Raw genomic sequence first — 13,035 nt, 5'->3', positions numbered from 1 at the left:
GGAGATCCCCAAAACATCCTCAGTCATACACGGGGGGGGGGGGGGGGCAAGAGTACACAATCCATGTTTTTAAAAAACCCCAACACCTTTGAGGAAGAACTGTTTTTAAACTATCGTGTATACAGTAACTTTCAAATTGCTAGCGCCAGCCTTGCCTTTTGAATTTTAATTCCTCGGATCAGTTACTAGATACATATTTCTACCTGGACATCTCAAGCACAACATACGTGAACTGAATTTGTCATCACCCTACTGAACTGGCTGTCCTCCCAGAGCACACTAGCTCCTTCACCAGACCATAAGCTGAAGGAACTGAGGGACCATGTTTTTCACTGCTGTGCCCACGTGCCCGGGCACAATGACTACTAGCCAGTAAAGGTCCCCTGAGTAATAAGAAAGCCCCAGCCTTACACTGACACAAACACAATCTAGGGGGAGTAGATACTACGAAGAATACCCTAATTCGGACAGGGACAGAGAGTCCAAGAAAGTAGGGGAGGGGGGCCATATCTCTGGCTTACAAGGGTAAGGAAGTGGCAGTAACAATTTGCAGGAATGGGGGCACCTGGGTACCTCAGTTAAGTGGCCAACTTCAGCTCAGGTCATGATCTCACGGTTGGGGAGTTCAGCCCCGCATCCCCGCATCAGGCTCTGTGCTGACACCTCAGAGTCTGGAGCCTGCTTCAGACTCTGTGTCTCCCTCTCTCTCTGCCCCACCCCTGCTCTCTCTCTCACACACACACACACTCTCTCTCTCTCTCTCAAAAATAAATAAACATTTTTTAAAAATTAAAAAACAAAAACGAATCTGCAGGAACAGTGATTCTCAAGTCTCGGGGGCATCGGAATCACCTGGCAGGCGTGTTAGAGCACAGACTGCCTGGCCCACCCCTGGAATTTCTGGTTCAGCAAATCTGGTGTGGGGCCCAAGAATCAGAGTGTGCCCGGGTGATACAGAACCACAACGGTCAGGAAATCCGGGGAAAGAAGGAGAGCAGCCTTGACAAGGTGATGTGCCACGAAGATGTGACTTGCTTTAGGTTAGCTAACCTGACAACCCTCTGCTAAGCCTCCCACCCCCAGACTAAGAAAAAACAGTGACATTTCCTTTTCAAGAATTAATAGAAAACGAAGCCAACAAAAACGTATCCAAACTCCTACAATGGAGGGGATGACAGCGTGGGAGCCTACTACCAAAATAATCAAACAATTCATCACGTCTATGTTCACGCCCCTCTACGATGTGACTGGCACTCCTCCCAGCAAGAGAGAGCCCAACATCCCCATCCATCCCAGAATCTGGGCGGAGCCAGACCCATGTTCTGGCAACAGAATGTGATTTCTAAACCTAGGCCCCAAAAGGGCCAGCGAGGCTGGGAATGGAAGCATGTGGAAGGGACCCGCTTCAGCCTCTGTACGCAGACCAGGTCAGATCACCCTCCGCCATCCAGCCTCAGCCCCGGCCACCTGCTCCCTGCAACCACCTGACAGCACCCAGTAGAGGCCAGTCCACTGCCCAGTCAACCCACAGAATCATGAGATGTAATAAATCTGCTGTTTTGAACCACCCAGCTTTGGTGGGCTGGTTACTCACCACCAATGACTGACACCACAACTGATGCCCAGACGGCATGTGCTGGGCTAGACCCCAGAGCTGCTGGGGACAGTTTACTGCTGTATGCTGCTCACTACCCACCCCCCTCTTTGAACAGTTACCTTGTTCCCACCTTGCCATGTTTGTGTGTTTGTTTTTGGGGGGTGTCTTTTCAATTCACAGCTCTCTGAATCAAGAGGAGCCAGACCTAGGGACACCTGGGGGGCTCAGTCGGTTAAGCATCTGACTTCGGCTCAAGTCACGACCTCGCGGTTCGTGAGTTCGAGCCCCGTGTCAGGCTCTGTGCTGACCGCTCAGAGCCTGGAGCCTGCTTCAGATTCTGTGTCTCCCCCTCTCTCCGCCCCTCCCCTGCTTGTGCTCTGTCTGTCTCTCTCTCAAAAAGAAACTTAAAAAAAAAAAAAAAAAAAAAGGAGGAACCATACCTAAGGAGCTATAACCTAGTGGCCCTGCTGCAGCCATCCTTAGCTGAGGCAGGCAGGGCACAGATTTTCAGGCCGATGCTGTGCCACAAAGGACGGGCAAAAATGGGAGAGGAATACGTCCTACAGGTGTGAGGGACACAAATCCTTGGGGACAGAGGCAAGCTGGTAATTCCAGTAACAACTCCATCCTCCTGTGTCCACACCCCAAAGCCATTATACCGCTCACTCCCACCAAGAGGTGGCTTGAACCGGGACTGGCCTTGAGGATTTCCTGTGATGCTGTGCTATTTCCAAGGTCAAACCTTAAGAGGCCCTGCAGTGTTTGCCTTGCCCTCTTGCAACGCCTCTGTCAGCACAAAAACGGGCCTGGGCTAGCCTGCGGAAGAGGTCACATGGAGAAGTCACTAGCCTCACACCCAGGCCAACTGCAGCCAGCCAGTTCTCCAGCTGACCACAGACACGTGAATGAGCCCAGACGAGGCCTGCAGGACCCCCCACCCCCACCCCCTGGCCCGCCGCCACCCCTAGTCAATGCCAGGAATCATGAGAAACACTAAATCATCGCTGTTTTAGGACCAAAGCTCTAGGGTGATGTCACACAATGATAGGTGACAAAGTCAACAGAGGTCACAGATCACTGCAGGAGAAAAGTGTCCATCCTGGGAGAGGGAAGCAGGTACAGATGGATGTTCTATACTCTGGAGGATGTTTCATTGTAATACACCACCTGAATTCCCTTTGGCCTCGTTTAAGACGGCTGTTCACCCCGCACTTCGACCACCTTCCCCAAAGCCCTTTTCCCCGAAGCCCGTACTGTCCGAGGCAGCTGCTTTGTCTCACATCTGCTTGAGGGTGGGGTGTCATTCCCCACTCTCTGCCACGGTGTCGGCAGCTGGAAACCAGGCTACAAACCGTCCCTGGTACAAAGGAAGACATCTGCTAATTCGGTGACAGCAGGGGACTACACAAGCAGGGTCCCTTGCCCTTTGGCAATTCATTATCACGCAGTCAGAAGAAAACCAGTGGCAACGATGGCCTAGTTCAAAGAGGAACGTCAAGATTCTGTTGCCGGCATCTGTTCTATGAGCAAAGTGGATTTCTCTGGTAGAAGAGGTGCCCACTCTGCCAGCCGCCTTGAGGACTTTCTGTTCAGAAAGGTTTAAGATGAACGAAGCACTGGCCTTCATCCCAGACGAGAAAGGCCTGCCAGAGCCTCAACCCACCTATGCCACCTGCCTGACGGGCAGCAGAGCCCCCGCTGCTGGAGTCCCAGCCAGGTCGCAGGCAGAAGCCAGGACACGCAGTGGCACAGCCTTCTCTGAAGCAGGGGCAGGTCAGGACCCTCCTGCCAGCACTCGCCTCTCCTGGATCAACATGGCTTGATGGGGGGGGGGCCGGGAGCCCCAGGTGGGGTCCTGCCTGCACAGAAACATCCCACCCCTCAGCTCCCGGACTCGTCGCTCAGAAAGACCAATTAGGTGCGTCCAGGAAAATTCCCACCCACGCTGCTGACCTAGAGACCCTCATTCCGAGGCAATGAAGGAAGGCGAGGCTTCTCCTGATGGAAGAGCAAGAATCTCATTTACATCTCATTTACATGTTTGCTAAACCCTATGACCCCATTAGCAGCATCTAAAAGTCTGTTTCCTCCTGAGGGAGGGGTCAAGGGGATAGAAAAGTAACAGCAGAAATGACAGCATCTCCAGATACAAGCACTACTGTGACTCACGGAGAGCAGGAGGCCCACACTTAGATTCTCCAGCAGAGAGGGCTCTTCTCCGGGCCCAGCTCTCCAGCCCCCTCGAAACCTCCACCGCTGCGTCCAGAAACGTCCGGGAAACCACACTTGGGATTCCACTTCTGGCCGCTTTATTCTCTTTCCCATCACCCTTTCTTCCTAACGACACCAGGCCGCCTTAGCTAAATCCTGGACCTTCCTGGGCACTCACGCCTTGGCTTGCCTGTTTTTAATTACAAGATCTAGGGAAACCGGAGCCTGTGTTGTACTTCCTCATATTAGGTCAGGATCCCTGAGAACGGACCGAAATAACTGGAAGACGCATTCCCTCAGATGCAAGGATCGGACACAAGTCTGGACTCCAAAAATGCTCCAAAGCCCTACCCCCACAAGCCCAGAAAACCTTCAGGCTCAAGGATTGTGGGAAGAGCCAAAAAGCCACCAGGGAAAGTGCCCCAGGTGAATCCAGAGTCAATGGTTTCACCGAAGTTTCTCACTGATCAAGACCTGGGAAGTTTCAGGGTGACCAGCTACCCCAAAAGCCAGGATCTCCTACCAGCCCCGGTTTGTAATGAACAAACACATCCACAGCAGTAGTGTTGCACAGGCCACCTGCACCTTCAAGATTCCTCTGGAAAGAAATGCCACGTGGGCAATATCCTCCCCGCTCCAAGACTCTGAGACGCTGCAGGGCTGTGTCCTTCTGAAGTTCAGGCTTCTGCAACAATTCACTGTATTTCATAATCCCTCGAGAGAATTCATTAAAATAGTTCTACGATGACAAGTATTCTGTATTTTTAAACCTGAATAGCTCTTGCTGTTTTATTTGGATCGTTTCTGGCAACAAAACACGCATCTGGCATTACTAATCAACTTTCAAAGCTCCTTGGCTTTAGACGGACCGCTCACACAGCCGTGCCGTACTACACCGCTCTGGGTTAAAGCCAAGCTTTTCTCTTTGTTTCTCCAGAAAGAGAAAAAGGAGCCAAGTTTGATATGTTCGAACGCTTGCTACCTGTTACATTACTACCCCTGCAGCGTCAGAGGGAACACTGGATGGGGAGGGGGAGTCCGTGGCAGGCGTGCCCCATCCCCACCTCTGGACCGGGGAAGCATCCGTCTGGCAGCTGAGCTCGGCCTCGAGTCCTGCTCCCCACCCCCACCCTGCCACCACCCCAGACGGCCACCACCAAGGCAGCCGACAGGCACACAGCTGCACCTACGTGCCAGCCAGATGCACCCCACCCCCAACCCGCCTCCGCCCTGGCTGCTGTCACTTCCCTTCCCTATCTGCCCGGCTCTGCCACCCCGAGCTCCAGCGCCACTAGTGTTACCGCCTACCGTTGCCAAAGCTGCAAATTCCGGCACCCCAACCCCTCTCCCATCCCTCCCTCCAAACCATACACATCACCCTTCTGAGACGTCTCTCCACGCGGAGCCCCCTGCCTGACTCGACAGCGGGTGTGCCTCCCACTGACCCACTACGCGACCTTCCAAAACCTGTTGGCAGATTTCAGCTTCCAGAGAGCCCACGGTTTTCCTCTGCTGCTTAGAACAGCTGAGGACAACGCGTCATCTGGAGACCGAAGTCACACTCAACTGTGAAATCTGAACCTCACGGCTCCTTCCTTACCCCACTTTTCTGCCCCCACCCCCACCGATCCTCCCATCGCCCACCTTCTCAACACGGTCTACAAACACCAAGGGCTGCATAGTGTATGATTCCACTTACAGAGCATTCCTGGAAGCGACAGAATTAAGAGTGACGCAGAATAGCTGCGGGGTTGCTGGGAAAGAAGGGACAGGCAGATTCTCTGCGGCAATGGAACAGTCCTGCATCGCGACTGTGATGATGAAATTTCACAGAACTATACACCCCAAAAGAAAATAGTCCAAGCAAAAACCAGTGAATGAGGCCTGCACCTGAGTGAACAGCTGTGCCAACAACTAACTGGTTTTGATGCTGGAAGATTCAGTCACCTGGGAAGGCGAGGTGAAGGGCACACTGGGACTACACAGCGTTTTTTGCAACTTCTTGTAAGTCTTAAGCCATTTAAAAATCAAGTTATTAAAAATTCTTAAAATATTTGAGAAGAAAAAAAAAAAAAAGCCCAATCTCAAATCTGTGTCTTTCTACACCTTCTTCCTTATGCCCCAGAGAGGCCACCCCTATTTCCAGGCTCTAGGCAGGAAATTCCCATTTACTGCTTCGTGCCCCTCAAACCCCACCGCTCCCTGAGCAAAAGCAGCGGTCTCCTTGTCCAGGGAGCACATTTTTTTTTTTTTTAGGCTGTGGGTTGAAAACTGTATTAATGACATTTTACAGGTTGTTTTCCTGCTCGAGATTGTGATCAACCGCTGAAGAATGTGTCTTATAATCTTGCCAACTAACCGGGCCAAGAGGTGAGCAGCAAGACAGCATCCACACTTCCTTAGAAAGCAGCCTCGGCCACCCTCAAACACTCGAAAAGCCCAGCCCAGATCCAGAGCATTACAGGGAGGAGACAAGGGAAGTGTAGGCACAGCCTCAGAACGTACCCAGTATGAGCCGAACAAGTATGAGCTTGTTTCGCAAAACCTCTCATTTGGGGCGGCAGCTATCGGAGATCTGGAGAGAGGAGACCCAAAATAAACTACCGGACAGGTACTCGATACTGACCTTCTCAATACATAAATCGTCTGCCAAAACCTATGGTTCCTAGGGGGCCATAAGCACTTGGGAGGCCAAACACAGGAGTTCAGACCTCTGCTCTGCCAAATTACTAACTAGCAAGTTACTGAACCACCCAAGACTGTTTCCACATCTGTAAAATGAGGCAATACTACACCTTTTAAGGTGCTGAGAAAAGAACCTAAGAAAAACTTCTTGTATATGTGCTGAATAGTAAATACTTCATAGAAACCACTTTTGTTGTAGTTTATCCTGAGCTACTCTTTCTGACAATACTTGGTCACGATTCAGCAGGATCTTAGAGGCCTTTCACTTGAGCTAGAGACAGAAGTAAAGCCCAGATCACCTACCTCACAGACCAGGGCACATTCCACTGCACTACCCTAAAATCAACTAAAGCAATTAATCAGTCCTCTCCTCCTTCAGGAAAGGGACCAGGGGAATCCTAGGAGGCCTGAGGGCTCATCGTCAGAAATGGAGAAGGCAGCATCTGCAAAAATCCTAAGGCGTGGAGGCCAGCCCCCTGGAAGTCGATGAACGACTGACCAAGGAGGCCAGAGGGTCCAACCGCCTGAGGGGCTCAGTTAAGTGTTGTCAGACTCTTGATTTCAGTTCAGGTCATGATTTCACAGGTGAGTTCAAGCCCCCACCTCAGGCTCTGCACTGATGGTGCAGCACCTACTTGCGATTCTCTGTCTCCCTCTCTTCTCTGCCCTTTGCCCACTCACAATCTCTCTCTCTATCTTTCCCTCTCCCTCCCTCCCTCCCTCCCTCGCTCTCTCAAAAAATAAAAAACATTAAAAGGGTAGCTGGGTGGCTCAGTCGGTTAAGAGTCTGACTTTGGCTCAGGTCATGATCTCACAGTTCATGGGTCCAAGCTCCACATAGGTCTCTGGGCTGACAGCTCAGAGCCTGGAGCCTGCTTTGGATTTTGTGCCTCCCTCACTCTCTGCCCCTCCCCGCTTGTGTTCTGTCTGTCTCTCTCAAAAATGAATAAACATTAAAAAAAAATTAACAAAATAAGCATTAAAAGGCTCGGAGGTCTAAGGAATGTGCTAGGAACTATCAACAATGAGAACCTTCTGAAGATCTTAAGTTCCCTACAATGGTGGCTACTAAATCCCGTAAAATGGGACACCCTAGAAGGCTGGCTCTGCTCCACAGGCAGTCTCAGGAGAAGGGACTCGAAGTTAGATGAGCATAAGCAACTTTAAATGGAAAAGAAGAAATACTGCAATGTAGGAAAGACGCAAAAGGCACTGCCCCGGGGGACACAGCACGCCCAGGAAGCTTATCAACAGGTTCATGTGGTTCCCAGACAGAAACCTACTTTTAGACAATTTATGAGACATTCTACTAATAATTCCTGAGCAGAACCTTGAACCTAAGAGACTGTCTTGCAAAATAATCTGCAGAAGATTTGAACACATAAGGCAGCTGTATTCTGACACCCAGAGAGGAACCAGAATCCCAGAGTTCCTGGCCTCCCCTCATTTCACAGATCAGATGAAAGCTGCAGACGCAGGCTGTGAAACTCTTTGGTCTTGGATGTGCCCTGGGCAGAATGAAGCCCTAAGAAAAATTAAGCACCCACTCTGGGGCGCCTGGGTGACTCAGCTGCTTGAGCGTCCAACTTCGGCTCAGGTCACGATCTCACGGTTCTGTGAGTTCGAGTCCCGCATCAGGCTCGCAGCTGTCAGCTCCTCTGCACCCGTTCTAATAAATTTAAAAAATTTTTAAAATAAAACTTAAGCACCCAAAGAGGTATCCCCACCCGTGTGCAGCAGTCATGTTATTAGTCCAAGGACACAGGGTATGTGACAAACCCTGAACTGGAACTCAAGGCCACCTGATTCCAAAGTTTGAGCACTTACAGCCCTGCCTCCCAAGCTCTGGTGGCAAAATACCTAGAGCATAAAAAGACCCCACTGTCCCCCTGCAGCAACGTGACTCCATGACCTTGAGCAAGTTCTTCACTTCTCAGTAAAACAGAACAGCGGTGCCTTGAGCATTTATTTACCTCCCCACCGTGTCAGAGGATCAAATTAGCCTAAGTAACAGGGAGAGGGTGGCACACGGGTGGCTGACTAGTGCTCCCTCTGCTGGAGCTGGTGTGGGCTGCGCGCGAGCACTTCGAAGAATGAGCGAGGTCATCCTGACAACACTCGATTTTGGAGACCTTTTTAGAAATCACTGAAAACACGGGCCAAAACACTTACTGAAAACATACCATTTATAACATGACGCAACACGGTCCCAAAGAGAGATGGAAAACCTGTCGTGTTTAAGCATGGCTTACCTGCACAAGCCTATTTTTAGTACAAGTCATTCTTCTCACAAATAAGACCTCTGAAAGCTGATTACCAGCAAATAAAATGCCCCAAATGCCCATCTCCTCAGATTAATCTAGCCGTTATATTTCAAGAGGCCTTCTGCATGGAGAGTAAGATGCGCGAATTTGTCTACTCACGCCCATTAACCTGTAAAGGCTTTCCCCCTTGTATCAAGTTTAAAGATCGTTCTTTATCGGGGTCTTCCCTATGCCTCCCCATCTGAAAAAAGCTGCCCTTTTTATGGAATGCATACAGGAATATATACGTACGAAGCCACTATAGTATCTATAACCTCCCAAACGCCCCCCCCCAAAAAAGACCCCAAAAAAGCCAATGCCTTTTCATGAGTATTTTCCCAGAAATCCTGTCACCACAAGTCTCTGAGATGTCTGAATCCCCTTCAGTTGTGGGAGTGGAAGCAGCAAAGAAACTTGGTGGTACACGCCTGGCCTGCTCCCTTGCCCGGGAAGCCCCCTGCACACTGCTGGGAAGGGTATCCTGGTTCAAGGAACTGAATCGTCACACATTAGTAGATCCCCCCACAATCAGATCACTGGGGATCCCCCTGCAGCCAACCCTGGACGCGTTCTGACACAAACAGAACTAGGGAAATTTTGAGCTCCCCTCTCTGACTCGATGAGGGAAGTGTCTGGTTAGGACTCTGGTTTTCACACCCAATGCTGATTCAGGACACCAGGCTCCTCTGCAGGGGGAAGGACAAATTTGCACAACGGTGTCCCACTTAAGTAACAGGTTGTGGCCAGAAGGAACGACTCACCACCCAATGGGGCCAAGATGGCCTGAGCCTCCTTCAGAAGGGAGCAAAAGCCACACCAACCAGGACATAGGACCAAGAGGGCGGGTGGGGAAGGGCGTGAAGATGACCAGCCACCCCCCTTGCCCTGCAAGCCCACAGTGAGTTCCAGGCAGTGGCCCTCCCCGCTGTGTGTGGGTGACGATCCCAGCAGGGGCTGCACGCCAGCCCGGCCCCAGACCATGAAATCCGAATCTCTGGGGATGGGGCACCAGCCTCAGTACATTTTAAGCTCCTTAGAAGGTTCCACCGCGCCCCCAAGGCTGAGAACCAGTGGTCTGGGGCAGGGACAGCACAAACTTGACCTGGAGAACTTTCACCTCACCCATCTGCTTTTCCCCACCTGGGAAGCAATCACATCAGGGTGACTAGGGACACGATCAGGGCTGGGCTATCTCGCCGAGGCTCAGCTTTTCAATCTTCCCCACCCCTGACACCCCAGCCTCCATGGACTTCAGCCTCCTGGTAACTAGCCAACCCTGCAAACCCCTTCTCCACCTGTAGCCCCCAAGGGTGTTCTGTGTATTAACTAGCTGGTTAATTTAAGGTCTCCAAAATAAAAACCTTTATTTACCACACAAAGACCTTTAGACAGCAAATGGCTTCAATGAGCTCAAAGAACGGACAGAGTTTTCCAATCCTCTTAAGAAGTCTCATTCCTGGCTAACTGATGAAAGACCATTTTGTCATTGGAGGCCTGAGTCCCAGGTTTATGCAGAAATGACGATGAATCCACGAACACGCACAGGAGGAGCCGCTCAGGGGCCTGGCTCCAGGAACAGAACAGAGAACCTCCTTCTCTCGGCGGGAGCCCTGGCCTTCTCCACTTGAGCTCTCTGAAGCCATCACAAAAGCCACTAACTACCCCACAACCTGACTTGGGAAACACTACTCCCCATTCTGTACACTTCATTTCAACCCTGCAAAAACCACATATTCTAGAAGAAACTGAGTAAATATTCTACAGCATTTGGCAAAAAAAAAAGAAAACTGAGAAAAAGATGTTAAATCCTATGAATTTTCACGTCTAGGCCTACATGTCCATACCACCAGGAGTTTTAGGGATCCCTAGTTCCAAGTATCTACTCTTCTTTAAATGGATGTTTGCTTAAGGTAGAAACTACTTAAGTTTTAAAAACACAAATACCAGTTTGGGGTTTTTTTCTAACATTATAAATGAGGGGGGGAAATGTACCACCTAGTTGAATCTACTGTTTTGGCCTCAGTACCGAATAATCCCCCCTCTCACACACACACACACACACACACACACACACACACACACACACACACTTGTCCCTTAGGAAAACACTGTCTGAAACTCTGAGCTCAGAGCTCAGGGAGATGCCACTTTTAGGAAAGGGAGGGCAAGCTGAGACCCATGTGCCAGGGAGGGGAAGGGTCCAGGCCGAAAAGACCACTTGGGCTCACACTGTTTCTCAGTGCAGACTGAGCAAAAGGGTCTGAGGCTCTTACCACCTGCCCAGGGCCAAATGCTCATCCACAACCCCATGGACCACAGGGGGACTGATCGCAGAGGGAGCTGAGGTCACAAGGGCCCAGGTCACAGATCTTTGTGCCAGCCCCGGCCTGGCTGAGCTTCTCTACGCCCCAGAGTCCCCACAAAACAAACCTCTGACCCCTTCCAGGGGTTACTGGGTATACTTCCCTCCCATCAAAGGCTCCCTGCTGACCAATGGTGGCCTAGGGTTTCTCTGGGACGGTGAGCAGGCCCAGACACCCAGGCAAAGACTGAAATCAGGACGGCTTTGTAGGGCAAGCACTCGATGAGAAACACACAATGCATTCCAAATAAATGATCTAGAGCTCACTGAGGAATAGGTGATGGCACCTCCTTTACTGAAACCGACCCATGCAAACAGGCTTGCGCCCTACTGGAAGCCATGACAAACAGCAGCCCCTCCAGTTTCCAAAGCTCCCCCACTCCCCAGGCTCTGTGCTAAGTGGTCCGCCTAACTATGCCTTTCCAGACCTCACCACCACCCCAGGGAAAAAGAGAACATGATCCTCGTGACGCAGCTGAGCGCAGTCGGGTGCTGAAGCGAAGTCACTTGTGCGCAGAACCCCGCAGCTAATAAGGGGCTTAAGCCCTGCTAGCTACGCATCAAGGGTCATCCTCCGTGTGGGAAAGTGCACGCTGGCAGCATGCCTGGCTGAGCAGAACCCAGCCGGCAAGGTGTACCCTCGGGTTGTCACCACGGAATACTACAATGAGCAGGAGGAGTGCAATCCGATGTCACCTCCAATTCTCTGCAGGTGAACCCCCCCCCCCCGCCCCGCCTGTATTTTACAGAAGATTTGCAGTAACTAGCATCAGGGACTGGTCTAAAAACCAGATCAAATAGTTGTCAGTGTATTTATATTTCAATCAATAATCACATTTCCTCTTACTTGAAAATCCTCAGCTTTTAGAGTGAGGCATGAAGGGGAAAGTGGATGAAATAAAAACGCTAACGCAAAGAGCAAGGTTGATCTGTCATGAGTAGGAATACAGGCACCCCGCCACCAGGGACACAGAAGGCATCCCCGAGCGTTCTTCTAGCCCTACGAGGGGTGGCAAGGGTGACAGAGGGTGCATTCAGTGTTGGCCAATCTCCCGTTTCTCAGAAGCCCTGCTGCTCCCACTCAACCGGTAAGACAACTGTCAGGTCAGCTGTCCTGTGTGATCCTGAGGAGGGTTCAGGCCCTGATGGCAGGGACAGCAAACCGCTTCCAGGAGGAGACAGTAAACACCTGAGCTTTGGAGGCCAAACAGTCTCTGTTGCATATTCTTCGTTTCCCTTTTTCTTTAAACAACTCTTTAAAAATGTAAAAACCATCTTGGCTCAGGAGCTGACAAAAATGGGCCAAGAGGAGTGGCGGGCACTTGGGTGGCTCAGTCAGTTGAGCCTCTGGCTCAAGACTCTGGCTCAGGTCATGATCTCACAGTTCATAGGTTAGAGCCTCACACCTGGATCTGTGCCAGCAGCTCAGACCCTGGAGCATGCTTCCGATTCTGTGTCTCCCTCTCTCTCTGCCCCTGCCCCACTCTCATTCGGTCTCTCTCTCTCTCTCTTTCAAAAATAAACAAACATTAAAAAAAAATTTTTTTTAGGGGCGCCTGGGTGGCTCAGTCGTTTGGGCATCTGACTTCAGCTCAGGTCATGATCTCATGGCTAGTGAATTCGAGCCCCATGTCGGGCTCTGTGTTGACAGCTTGGAGCCCAGAGCTTGCTTCAGATTCTGTGTCTCCCTCTCTCTCTGCCCCTCCCCTGTGTTCTCATTTCCTCTCTCTCTCTCTCTCTCTCTAAAACAAACATTTAAAAAAATTTTTTTAATGGGCCAAGGGCAGCTGTAGTCTGCCCATCCCCACATCAGACCTCCAAGACGGTTAATACATAAGACTTTGTCTACCGCCTACTGTGTGCTCCCAGTGCAGGAC

At 50.9% G+C, this 13,035-nt stretch overlaps 1 protein-coding gene across 1 annotated transcript in view; it reads right to left on the bottom strand.

The window, feature by feature from the left end:
• The window catches only part of STK24 (serine/threonine kinase 24), a 123,662-nt gene that overhangs the window by 75,258 nt on the left and 35,369 nt on the right, over positions 1 to 13,035 (bottom strand). The gene's annotated exons all lie outside the window — the stretch shown is intronic.

Source organism: Herpailurus yagouaroundi, unplaced genomic scaffold (assembly GCF_014898765.1).
Source record: "Herpailurus yagouaroundi ecotype Mexico unplaced genomic scaffold, PumYag 164, whole genome shotgun sequence".
Taxonomy (NCBI): domain Eukaryota; kingdom Metazoa; phylum Chordata; class Mammalia; order Carnivora; family Felidae; genus Herpailurus; species Herpailurus yagouaroundi.
The sequence above is the reverse complement of the archived record's forward strand: the minus strand, read 5'-3'. Positions and strand labels throughout refer to the sequence as shown.